This window comes from Dermacentor variabilis, unplaced genomic scaffold, assembly GCF_050947875.1.
Source record: "Dermacentor variabilis isolate Ectoservices unplaced genomic scaffold, ASM5094787v1 scaffold_29, whole genome shotgun sequence".
NCBI lineage: Eukaryota > Metazoa > Arthropoda > Arachnida > Ixodida > Ixodidae > Dermacentor > Dermacentor variabilis.
The window spans coordinates 565,393-578,023 of NW_027460467.1; the positions used below are offsets into that span (position 1 = coordinate 565,393).

The 12,631-nt window shown below is 44.4% G+C and overlaps 1 protein-coding gene and 2 non-coding genes across 3 annotated transcripts in view; all 3 read left to right on the forward strand.

Annotated features, from left to right (window-relative positions):
- Window positions 1-12,631, forward strand: part of LOC142568676 (uncharacterized) — a 120,218-nt gene that overhangs the window by 78,364 nt on the left and 29,223 nt on the right. The window lies entirely within an intron of this gene.
- Window positions 854-924, forward strand: TRNAG-GCC (transfer RNA glycine (anticodon GCC)). The gene has a single exon. It is a non-coding gene; the product is annotated as a tRNA-Gly (tRNA).
- Window positions 8,021-8,091, forward strand: TRNAG-GCC (transfer RNA glycine (anticodon GCC)). Its single transcript has one exon. It is a non-coding gene; the product is annotated as a tRNA-Gly (tRNA).

Consider the following 12,631-nt stretch of genomic DNA (forward strand, 5'->3'; position numbering starts at 1 on the left):
GCTTTGCGGGGAATGATTAGAACCGTGTCCCCAGCACGTTTTCGCCGGTATTTGAGCCCCCCAACCTGCAACAATTTTTCTTCGACATTCTTTGAAGCTTGGCCCCCCACACATGCGAAGGGTGTTCCCTATTTTGCTCTGAAAACGTGAATAAGACAGAGAAGCTCTATCAACGACACAACAAACTACGGCGCGCGCCTGGCTCCTCTCCCGTGTGTTTTGCGCAAGGCCGCCACCAGTGGTGCGGCCATCGGCGCGCACTACGCGTATACTTATTACCGGAAATTTAAGAAAATCGTGCAATCTTTTTATTATTACGGGCTATTCCGTAACGAAGGGTCCAATTGTGCTCGGGAAATGACGTATATGATTCGACATTATACTTGCCGGTTTTGTGTAGTGAATGGTGCATGCACTGCTTTATTGCCTAGAACTGATGTTCTCTCCCTGGCGCTACTTTGCCAAAATCACCTGCTGTAGACGGAGCATTCTTTTTATATAAAGCGGCAAGCAAAGAAATCCTGGCTTTATAAAGCGCCGTTTTGCTGGTCGTGAGTCACGCCAAAGGAAATGTTGCAGGCCTTCGTCTTTGACGAAAAAATACACAATATGCGTTGTCCTGAATGTCTGGTCAGGCTACACAGTAAAAGAGCTCGGTTTTTTTGAACGATCCATCACATTGCGTTGTGGGCGACCGAAGAAGCTGTTTGTTTCTTCAGTGTCGCCCCGCGGCCAACGCGGAAGCAGGTTTTCTCCAACAGGCGTTCGCCGGCTCAGTGACCTAGATTAAGCCGGGCAATGGGCAGACATATCCACGCTATCCCAGGAAAGCATCTGGAGGAATCGTTCGTAGGCGTCGGTGGTTCAGTGGTAGAATACTCGCCTGCCACGCGGGTGGCCCGGGTTCGATTCCCGGCCGACGCAATTTATTTTTAACTTTTTCTTTTTAAACGCAATACATCTAACTGGAACGCGGTTCGGTGTATAGCTTTACTATACTTTTTTGAAAGGACAAGAACATTACTTCGCTTTATATCTACTGAAACTGAAGACACTCTGGAAAGGTAAAAAGAACAAGGTTAATTTTGGCTGCCTGGGGCATCACTTTGATTCAAATGGAATTCTCACAGATCTTGCCAAAAATTCTATCGCCGAGTTAGACGGTACAGAGGCGCTTTTATACAACGCGCACTAGTATGAAAGGGGCCTTGAACTACTTTTTATCGAAGTTGAGAAAGGCATTTGAAGTGAAAATATGCTATTACAGAAAGACGTTGCCGCAACAGAAGGACTTCAATGCGTTCAACAGAGGCGGAGTTATTGGCCATGAAACACGGCCTCAACTCTGCTCCCGTTCCTTCTTCAATGCCTTGCACTGCGAAGGCTACGACGCAGTTGGGCGTGCCCACAACGAGATGTGCCTTCTAGGGCGTGCCTTCTAGATGTCATCGGGGCGCCCTGTTCAAATTTCATTTTGGATGCCAACGTAGACTCGAGGATTTCCGCATCTGGTGCTTATGACGCGCTAAGCATAAGCCACGCACCGTTGTCCTCCGCGAGCGCAGTGCGCGTAGCCAGTGGACTCGTGGCGGCACCTCGCGGCGGCCGCAGTATCTACGCCATGTAGCCGACCGCTGCTTGTCAGCTATCAGCCAATAGCAGCAGTCTAAGGAAATGACGAAACAAAGCGCCTGATGACGAAATATAGCGGCCAGAAGAGAGTGAGGAGATATCCTTCTGTTGAAAAGAAAGCGTTTGAGAAAAAAAGGCCAGTTTGCGGGCCGCTTGCGAGCTCCACGCATCGTGTACGAGAGCAAAACTTGGCTGAGATTTCACAGGAGCGTATGCTACCTGCGGACTATGTAATTTCACCAAGCCCGAGGGGTGGTTCAAGGTCCCTTTAAACAAAGACAGCAACAACTGTTTATATAAATTTAATCGTTCCCGGAAGTTACCAGAATAATTACAAACTTTTGGCAACCATACAGCAAATCCCGATGTCTCCCCGGTTTTACTCTTTAAGTACGACACCCGACTTTCCCCTTCCAAATTTTGTGTGTGTGCGTGCGTGCGTGCGTGCGTGTGTGTGTGTGTGTGTGTGTGTGTGTGTGTGTGTGTGTGTGTGTGTGTGTGTGTGTGTGTGTGTGTGTGTGTGTGTGTGTGTGTGTGAGTGTGTGTGTGTGTGTGTGTGTGTGTGTGTGTGTGTGTGTGTGTTACGTTCCAGGTGAAAATTTGCAACTGGTTTCTGATGAAACAATTCTAAGTTGGTCCCCATTGCAAGTGGTCCCAGTTGGTCCCCATTGCAACTGGTTCCAGTTGGCCCCTCTGCAACTCGTTCCATTTGGTCCCAGTGCAACTGGTTCTAGTTGACCCCTTTGCGACTGCTGCCAGTAGGTCCCCACCGGCACAGGTTTCAGTTCCTATTGCAACTAGCATCGATTGTGCAATAGGGATAGTCAGCCATGGCCAGGAGGAATCACAGGTAAACGTTTACATACAAATGAGATTCAAGTTGGACATAGCTTGTACTTTTTGTGTTTGCCATCGCATGCCACAAAGAACCAGCCGATTGAGTAAACTTTATGTAGCCGAAGCTGCTTGGAGTTGAAACCTGTCATTTATTGAAAGCTTGTTTTTAGCGTTCAAACATCTTGAATGCTCCCTTGAAGACGCGGCACACGTTTATACATTTCGTAGCTCTTGCAAATCAGCGTCTGAAAGAAATATTTATATACATTCAGTATAAGAGCAATTACTACTTCGTAAAAGCAAATCTACTTCTACATCATACAGATACTGGTGGATCAGTAGTGCTGATACACATAATACAGCGTGATCTGATGTAAAGCCAAAACTGCCCTTGAGGAGAAACTATTGACCACATAAAGAATACGCAATGATAAATAACTCCTGTTTAGCAGTAACTACGGCTTTTAGTATGAGTATAGATCACGACACAACTGACCACTGAGATAGCAGTGTTATATATCAAAAACCTTGCAAGAGACAATTTTCTAATCAAGTATTCAGAAGTGTGAGATACTATTTTATGTGCCCTTGTATGCGGTCAATGTTCTGTGTAAATTTGAAAGCCTACTTAAGAAAAAACAAGTTTCATTATGAGCACGAGTTGATCGAATGTGCCTGTAACAGTGGGCGGAGCTGCATGTACACACAGGTGTTCATTAATTGTCATATTTATGACTGAAGCGAAAATCTTAAACCGCAATCTTTTTAATTCAGATCATGTTTTATCTGAAGCTCGTGCATCCGAATTCTGCATCACTAACATTATCATCAGTTTGTGCTCTGATCTTTCCTAATAAAAGAAATTCAGGCCTATAACCTATTCCTTGAGCTGTCTCAAACATGAGTTGTCTCATGTTTTGTAGCTCGTGTACATCTCCTAATCTTTATACCTACATATGGCTCTATTATGCCAGAGCTTTTTTTTTTATTTTCTTGCCTTGATATAGCCTACATACGGAACAAGCTTGGGGATACGCACTTGCAGTGCAAGCACGCCCTGTAGGCGCTTATGTTACAAGTTAGGCAGGGCTACAGATGCATGCTAGTATACGCTTCATACTTCGATGTGCTATTCAAAGCACAAGTCTTGCACGACACTGGTTCATATTGACACGTGTACTCGTTTATCCTTTTCTCGGTAACTGCACTCACCTTGGCGCAGCACGCGCCTGCATTATTGTAACTTACTCGAGTGTTATTATCGTTGATACTATTTGTTATGTTGTCGCTGAACCTGGAGTGATCAGATTATATGCGCGACACGAAGGGTGTCGTACTTTCTGGAAGTAATGCGGGCACCATCGATTACGCTGGTACCTACGGCTAGTTATATAAAAAATACCGACGCGTCTGACTCGCAGATAATGGCGCTCAAGAACAAAGCACCAAACTCGCAAGCATTGATGTGTACAAACGTCACGTAGTACAGCACTTGAGTCAATGACACTGTGCTGCAGTATTGACACCTTTGTGATAAATAACCACTTGCACTCGAAACATAAATAAGTTAAATATATAATTGCCTCCAAATGGCAGAATCGAGATCACGGAAAACTGCGCACGTCAATCCACACACGATGTCTCCACAAAGCCGCGTAGTGGGTGTTATAAACAGGTGCCATCCGTTGGCTTATAGTCATGCTTTCTTCCAAAGGTGAAATTGTGCAACAATAATACTACACAAATGAGGTTATGCAGGCGATGACACCACATGTTCCTCTTGAAAAAGCTTCACAACCGCGCGCACCTCGCTCAATGCCTCGCTCGACTAGCTTTCATGCCGTCAATATGGCTGCGGAACTACGCCCTCATGCTTCCCCAGTTTCGCATTTCTGATGCAGTTTCTCGCTATTAATGAAAATTACGCTGTTTATGTGAGGTAACAACTTTATTTTACCTTCATTTGGCATAATTTCAATTGATTGCTATGCTATTATTTGAGCCATAGAGGTTTGAGCCGATCATGGCAAGATACGCAACTAATATTTTCTTTTTTAAATGGCGGCTGTTGTGGTCATGGTGTAGCAAGGTGTAAGAATCATACTATTACATTAGCACACTCTAATAACACTGTGTGGTAGAGTGTACTAGAGTAGTCATGGACGCGTAGTATCATGGACTCTACATAGTAAGCGTGCGTTATGTAGTTTTATGCGGCGCGGAGCGCTTTCTTTTTTGTCATAGGGAAGTAATCGCAGTGCTGCAAACACCAGTTGTTTCCACCAATTACCCTACAGCTCACTAGCGTTTAGCAAGACAACGACGTCAGCGGAACAAAGTTGGTCCAGCATTACCATAACACCGCGGTGTCGGTCAGGCGCGCAGCGGTAATGCCATGAGACGAACCGCTGCCTCATAAAGATTAGGGCCAACGTTCACAGATTCAGTGCGCTTAACCTAAAACACGCGTACGTGTCAAGGCAATGTGCTCCAAATTTTAGCAACAGAATCCTGCATGATTCAGTTATCCATATAAAAATATTGCGTAAGATAAAACCCGTCTCTAATGTCGCACTCGTTGCAGCATTATATCGCTTAACTTTTTTATGTTAACAGTTGTACGAGTACTTGTCAAGATATCACTTAGATCCCAACTTCTACCAGTTGCTGGTAGTAGACCAAAAGTTGGTGAGCGTTCCAGTTGGAATCCAAATGGAACCACTTGCTTCCAGTACAGCTGGTTCAGGTTCCAGGTGGATCCCAACTGGGACCATTTGCTTACAGTACAACTGGTGATGGTTCCAGTTGGATACCAACTGGAACTAGTTGTCTAGTTGCCTTGTAACTGGAACCAGTTGCGTGCGTGAGTGCGAGTTTACTAAATCGCCGTAAGGAGCACGCGATGATATTTTTTCGATACCGACAAGCTGGGTAATTAAAAAACATTAATTAACATCATCAATGTTAACTCTCGCGAAAGATCTTCCATACAAAAGTTGCAGCGCTTGTTCGGAAACACCGGATTATTTCACCTCTGCTAAAACGACTGCCCTGTTTAATTTTTTTTCTAGCCGATTTTACATTGGGCGAAATTTTAAAAAAAAATACCACATGACTGCCCTCTAACGCGCCGCGCATTTACTGCCCTCAAATGTAAATTGGACGAATCAGCAAAGTCTGCTCCGCACACAAGAGATCAACTGAACAGGCTGTCGCTGACTGCGATGGACTGGAGGCAGCACGGTTTTTATGTCCGGCTTTTTATCCCTGTCCGCCTCGCCCCATATTTCTTATTTCTTCATAGGTCCGAAAAGTAAAGAAAAAATGACTGCGCTGCGTCGGATGCTGCCTCAGGTACCGTATTGCATTCGCAAGTGGCGGCCGCTTTTTCGTTGAAGAATTTTTTTAAAAAAACAGTACGCCCCTTTTGTCACCTAACGTCCATTGTATCTTGTCACAAGGACGAAGGCGGTGCATGATGCTGGTCGAGGGAAGGATGGTGACAATGGCAGGTGATTATCACTGTTTATAACGATTTCATTTATTCCGCTCGAACAACACTACCTTGCCTGAAACTACCCCGCTCCACGTCACATAGGCTTCGCAATCATTTCAGCTATGCCCGCATTAACGGATGAACTCGTGCATTTAATTACTGTGGAATTCCACGCGCTGTCCAGGTGCGGAACTCTCTGCCGGACAGCATCTCATGCTAGCCGAAGTGTGACACATTCCGCGACGCCCTACACCATTCACGTTTTAGTTTGCCGATAAAGCGTGAAGATGTGCCTGTTCCTTGCCTCCCGTTATTTCAAATCCAGTGACCTTTTCTCATTTTTTTACATATGCCGTGTTTCTTTACTGTTGTTTTTGTTCTATGTTTGAAGTACTTTTTCCCTCTTCAAAGATGCAACCTCTATATTGTATTATGGCCTAGTTTTCTTTCGTTAAGTACACTGGTAGATAGAAGGTATTTAGTGTAATTATCAACATTGGTCGGGTATAGAGGTTTAATATTGTCCAGCGTTGCGTGTATTTATGAATTCTTTCTTTTTTTGGCTGTTTCTTCTTTTCAATATTCATGGAGGCGAAATGCGAGAACACAAGTGTACTTTGATTTAGGTGCACGTTAAAAAACCGCAGGTGGTCAAGATCATTCCGGAGCCCCCACTACGGCGTGCCTCGTAATCACATCGTGGTTTTGGCATGTACAACCCCATAAGTCCTTTTTTCGATATGTGTTACATTCAGTTTATATTAGACACGCACTTAAGTATTGCCCCCCTTATTCAATCCCTCCCTACAGGGCTGTAAGGTGTTATTAAATAAAAAATAAATAAATAAATAAATAAATAAATAAATAAATAAATAAATAAATAAATGAGTGAGTGAGTGAGTAAATGAATAAACAAATTATTGTACGACGCGTATCACGAAACATTTCCGGTTCCTGTACAACTCGTGTCACTGTGGGACGTAGTAATAATAGAGGATCGACCAAGAATGGCGACACCCCCAGCGAAATATATAGAATAGCTAAGTCAAAGGAAATAAAGTCAATCAAGAAACCGGCGAACTATATTTAACCATATTTTCTGTTTACAAATCGGTGTGCATGGTTTGGAGATATCTGTGAGCCGACATTGTGTGTCCAGATTTTATATAAGAAGTTATCCTTTTGTGTTTTGTTGTTGTTAACCAAAACAGAGGTGCGTATACTTGGTCAGCACACAAGACTTATGTAAACCAATTCGATGGTACATTTATATACGCTTTGCACCTACAAATATATGCGCCGGTTTGTCGACCCACCCTATATCCCCCAACAGTCACATCAAACCCGAAAACCGCGAAAAACTACTTCGGTTTAATAAGAAAGAAAACAGGTTTCACGAGAACATAACGTGCGCAAGAACACACGCATCACCACCATCACGCATGCGCTGCTCTTCCGAATAAACCAAATATCATACCGTATATACCTATTACCAGAAATGTAGGAGAATCGTGCAGTTGATTAACCATAATTGGCTATTCCACAAAATAAGGTCTAATTGTGCTCGAGAAATAACGCATGAGTCGATATAAGACTTTGAGGTTTTGTGTAGTGAATCATAACGCATTGCTTTATTGCGTATCACAGATGTTCTCTCACTGGTGCTACTTTGCCAAAAGCCCGTGCTGTAGTCGGAGCATCCTTTTTATATAAAGCGGCAAGCAAAGAAAACCTGGCGTTTTCTGAAGCGCCGTTTTGCTGGTCGTGCGTCACGCCAAAGGAAATTTTGCAGGCCTTCGTCGTAGACGGATAAATGCGTAATATGCGTTGTCATGTATGTGTGGTCAGGCTACACGATCGCAGAGCTCTATCTTTTTTTTTTTAACGATTGGGCGACCGAAGAAGCCTTTGCTTCCGTAATGTCGCCTCGTGTCCAACGCTGAAGCAAGTTTTTCTCGCACAAGCGCCCCCCGGCTCAGTGACCTAGATTGAGCCGGGCAATGGGCAGCAATATCCACACGACCCCAGGAAGCCATGTGGAGCAGTCGTACGTAGGCGTCGGTGGTTCAGTGGTAGAATACTCGCCTGCCACGCGGGTGGCCCGGGTTGGATTCCCGGCCGACGCAGGTTCTTTTCTTTTTAAAGACAATACGTTCTACTAGAATGAGCGGTTCGCTGTCTAGCTTTATTATTATTTTTTTAAAGCACAAGAGCATTGCTTCGCTTTATATGTGTTGAAACTGAAGACACTCCAGAAAGCTAAAAAGAACAAACTTAATATTGGTACCATTTTGATTCACAAGGAATTCTCACGGATCTTTCCAAAAATTCTATCGCCGAGTTAGACGGTACACATGCGCCTTTTACAAAGCGCACTAGTATTAAAGGGGCCCTGAACCACTTTTTATCGAAGTGAACAAAGGCATTTCAAGTGAAAGTAGTCTATTTCAGAAAGACGTTGCCGCAAAAAAAAGTACTTCAGTGCGTTCGACAGAAGCGGAGTTATTGGCCATCAAACACGCCCTCCACTGTGCTCCCGTTCCTTCTTCAGTGCCTTATACTGCGAAGGCTACAACGCAGTGGGGCGTGCCCACAACGCTCCGCCTTCTAGATGTCACCGTGGCGCGCTGTTCAAATTTCATTTCCGATGTTAACGTAGACGCCAGGACTTCCGCCTTTGGTGCTTACGACGCGACAAACATAAGCCACGCACCGTTGTCCTCGGCGAGCGGCAGTGCGCTTAGCCAGTGGACCCGAAGCGGCACCTCGCGGCGGCCGAGGTATCCACGCCATGTAGCCGACCGCAGCTTGATGTCAGCTATCGGCCAATAGCGGCTGTCTAAGGGAATGACGAAATATAGCGGCCAGAAGAGAGTGAGGCGATATACTTCTGTTGAAAAGAGCGTTTGAGAGAAAGGTAACTTCGTGATTGGCTTGCGAATTCCACGCACCGCATACGACACCAAAACTTGGCTGAGCTGTTCACAGCAGCGTATACTACCCGCGGACTATGTAATTTGACCAAGCCCGACCAAGTGTGTGTGTGTGTGCGTGTGCGCGTGCGTGTGTGCGTGCGTGTGTGTGTGTGTGTGCGTGCGTGCGTGCGCGCGCGTGTGTGTGTGTGTGTGTGTGTGTGTGTGTGTGTGTGTGTGTGTGTGTGTGTGTGTGTGTGTGTGCGTGTGTGTGTGTGTGTCCATAAGGAAAAGAAATAACGGCGAGCAATAGTTTCAGGAATAGGTACCGTCACAGAAAATTTGTCCCGCTATGTAGATAACTTTATCAGTTCAATTCCTCCTCAATTTTCTTCTTATATCAGATACTAACCACTTCCTTTCTGATATCGCTTACTTTCGTGTTCCAAGCGATGCTCTTCTAGTCACACTAGACGTGCTGTCGCTGTGCTCAAACATTCCTCATACAGATGGGACTCAATATGTGCTGCGTGCATATAACGACTCTGTAGATGACAAACCCATGGAGGATTCTACCCTTGGCATAAATCTAACACTAATCCTTGAACTTAACTACTTTGACTTCGACGGCGAACATTACGTTCAAACTAGTGGTACCTCCATGGGCGCAATAATAGGTCCCAATTATGCCAACATTCTTATGGGCATGCTAGAAAACAGTTTCCTCGCTACTCGTGACCTCAAACCACTGTATTACAAACGCTTCATCGATGACATTTTCTTAATTTGGCACCAAGGTGATGCGGCATTACTTTCCTTCATTACTGACTTCAGCAGCGCCGCACCGTCAATTTGCTTTTCCCATTCTTATTCACCGCTCAGCATAATCTTCCTTGACGTGTCGGTACCTCTGTGCAATGGTAACTTAACGACAAATCTCTACAGAAAGCCCACTGACCGACAGCGATATCTGCATTTCAGAACCCCAGGTAGTCAAAATTTCCGGAGTCCTCCGCTGCGGCGTGCCTCATAATCAGAAAGTGGTTTTGGCACGTAAAACCCCATAATTTTTTAATATCTGTATTTCGAAAGCAGCCATGTCAAACATTGCAAAACGAGCATTCCCTACAGCCAAGTGATCCGGTTCAAAAGAATTTGTTCGGACGACAGTGAATTCACTCGCAACTGTAACCAGCTTCGTAACGCACTAACCGTACAGAAATACCCTTCACAAATAATTGACGATGCCCTTAAATGGGCCGACTGCCTCGAGCGGCAAGAACTCATCTGCACGGATAAGCGATCGGCGACGATTTCACGAATTAACCTTATCCTAACACACTCGGCATCTATTCCTAACGTGTCGCACATTCTCAGGAAGCATTATAACTTACTGACACAGAGCGACCGTGTTAAAAACATTTTCACGAAATCGCCAACCGTGGTCTATCGTCACTCTAGGAATCTGCGTGACCTAGTAACCTCTTGCAAGACTAAAGCGATTGCTCCTGCTGGTTGTCATCCCTGCAATAAACCCCATTATCAAGTTTGTACACATATGACATCAAAGGACTGCTAGAAGCACAGCATCCAAGTATTCTCTTAAAATCAACGGTGACTTCACTTGCGACAGTACTAACATCATCTATCTGCTTGAATGTTCAGTGTGCCATATGCAGTATATCGGTCAGACTGAAACATCTTTTCGTATCAGATTCAACAACCACAAAGCAGACATTAACAGCTTGCCGCACCTTCCATTATGTAAACATGTTCGACTGCCAGGTCATGTGCTTGAAAACATCAATGTAACAGCAACACAATCAGGTTTCAAATCGCACCATGATCGAGAAGTACGAGAATCCTCTCTCATTCATAAATTTAACACTGTGTCATCCGGTATCCACGAGAGCGTAGGAAAAAATGTGCCTTTCTGTCATATCTTGATCTGTATGTGGTTGTACAGAATTGATAAAGCATGCCAAATCGATTTGTTCCTAGTTGTGTCATGTCGCAATTGATATCATTCTGTAACTACATGCACAATCATCGAGGTACCATAACGATATTTCATACATATCAGTTATCGTGCTTGACTTACAGTTACTGCTGCACTTTTTTCTTTTATTATTTACAAGTGTTCACGTACATGCACTGCTGATTGTACCACATGCTCATGCCCATAAAAGCGGGTGCGCGCGTGTATGTGTGTTTATTCTGACGAAGGCCATGGCACGGCCGCAAAGTAAATACATTAAAAATGTAATTTTTGTAATTGCGCGCCTTCCTTTCTTTAACTACCTATGATGCACCGGACCTACAGAACTATTCCTTGATACATATATATAGGGTGTTTCAGCTAATTTGGGCCAATTAATAAAGAAAGAGACGTAGGCGCTAGCGTGTCGAATTGCCGCAGTATTGTTTTGAGCCCTATGGAGTACGCGACGATATTTTTTTCATAATGACAAGCTGGGTAATTAACAAACAATAATAAATTACATTTCTAAATATTTACTCTCGCGAAAGATCTTCCATATACAAAAGTTGCAGCGCTTGATCAGAAACATCGGATTATTTCGTCTACGCTATGACAACTGCCGTGTTTAATTTTTTTTTTTTTTTTGCAGCCGATCTTAAACTGCGCGTAAATTTTTAAAAAATACCACGTGACTGCCCGCTAACGCTCCACGCTTTCAGTGACCTCAAATGTAAATTGGACGAATTAGCAAAGGCTGCTCCGCACACAAGAGATCGACGGCTGGATTAACAGGCTGTCGGTGACTGCGATAGACCGGAGGCAGCATAGTTTTTATCTGCGGCTTTGTATCGCTGTCCGCCTCATACCATCTTTCGTCTTTCTTCATCGGCACGAAAAGTAAAGAAACAAATGCCTGCGCTGGGTCGAGTGCTGCCTCCGGTCTCATATCGCATTCGCAAGTGGCGGCCGCTATTCCGTTGAAGAATTTGTTTCTTAAACCGGTACGCCCTGTTTGTCACTTAACGTCAACTGTATCTTGTCACAAGCACGGAGGCAGTGCATGATTCTTGTTGACGGAAGGATGGTGACGATGACAGGTGGTTATCACTGTTTAACCACTTCATTTATTCCACTCGAACAACACTAGCGGGCCTGAAAGGACCCCGCTCCACGTCACAGAGGCTTCGCAATGATTTCAGTTTCAATCATTTCAGTCATTTACGGATAAACTCGTGCATTCGATGACTCTGGCATTCCACGCGCTGTCCAGGTGGGGAACTCTCTGCCGGACAGCATCGCATGCTAGTCGAAGGGTGACACATTCCGCGGCGCCCTACACCATTCACGTTTTAGTTTGCCGATAAAGCGTGAAGATGTGCCTGTTCGTTGCCTCCCGTTATTGCAAATCCAGTTACTTTTTCTCATTTTTTACATATACCGTGTTTCTTTACTGTTCTTTTGTTGTTCTATGTTTGAAGTACTTTTTCCCTCTTCAAAGATGCAACCTCGATATTGTATTATGGCCTAGCTTTCCTTCGTTAAGTACACTGGTAGATGGAAGGTATTTAGTGTAATTATATGAACATTGCTCAGGTATAGAGGTTTAATCATGTCCAGTGTTGCGTGTATTTATGAATTCTTTTTTTTGCTGTTTCTTTTCTATACTAATGGGGGCAAAATGCGAAAATACACGTGTACTTTTATTTAGGCGCACGTTAAAGAACCCCAGGTGGTCAAGATAATTCCGGAGTCCCCCGCTACGGCATGCCTCGT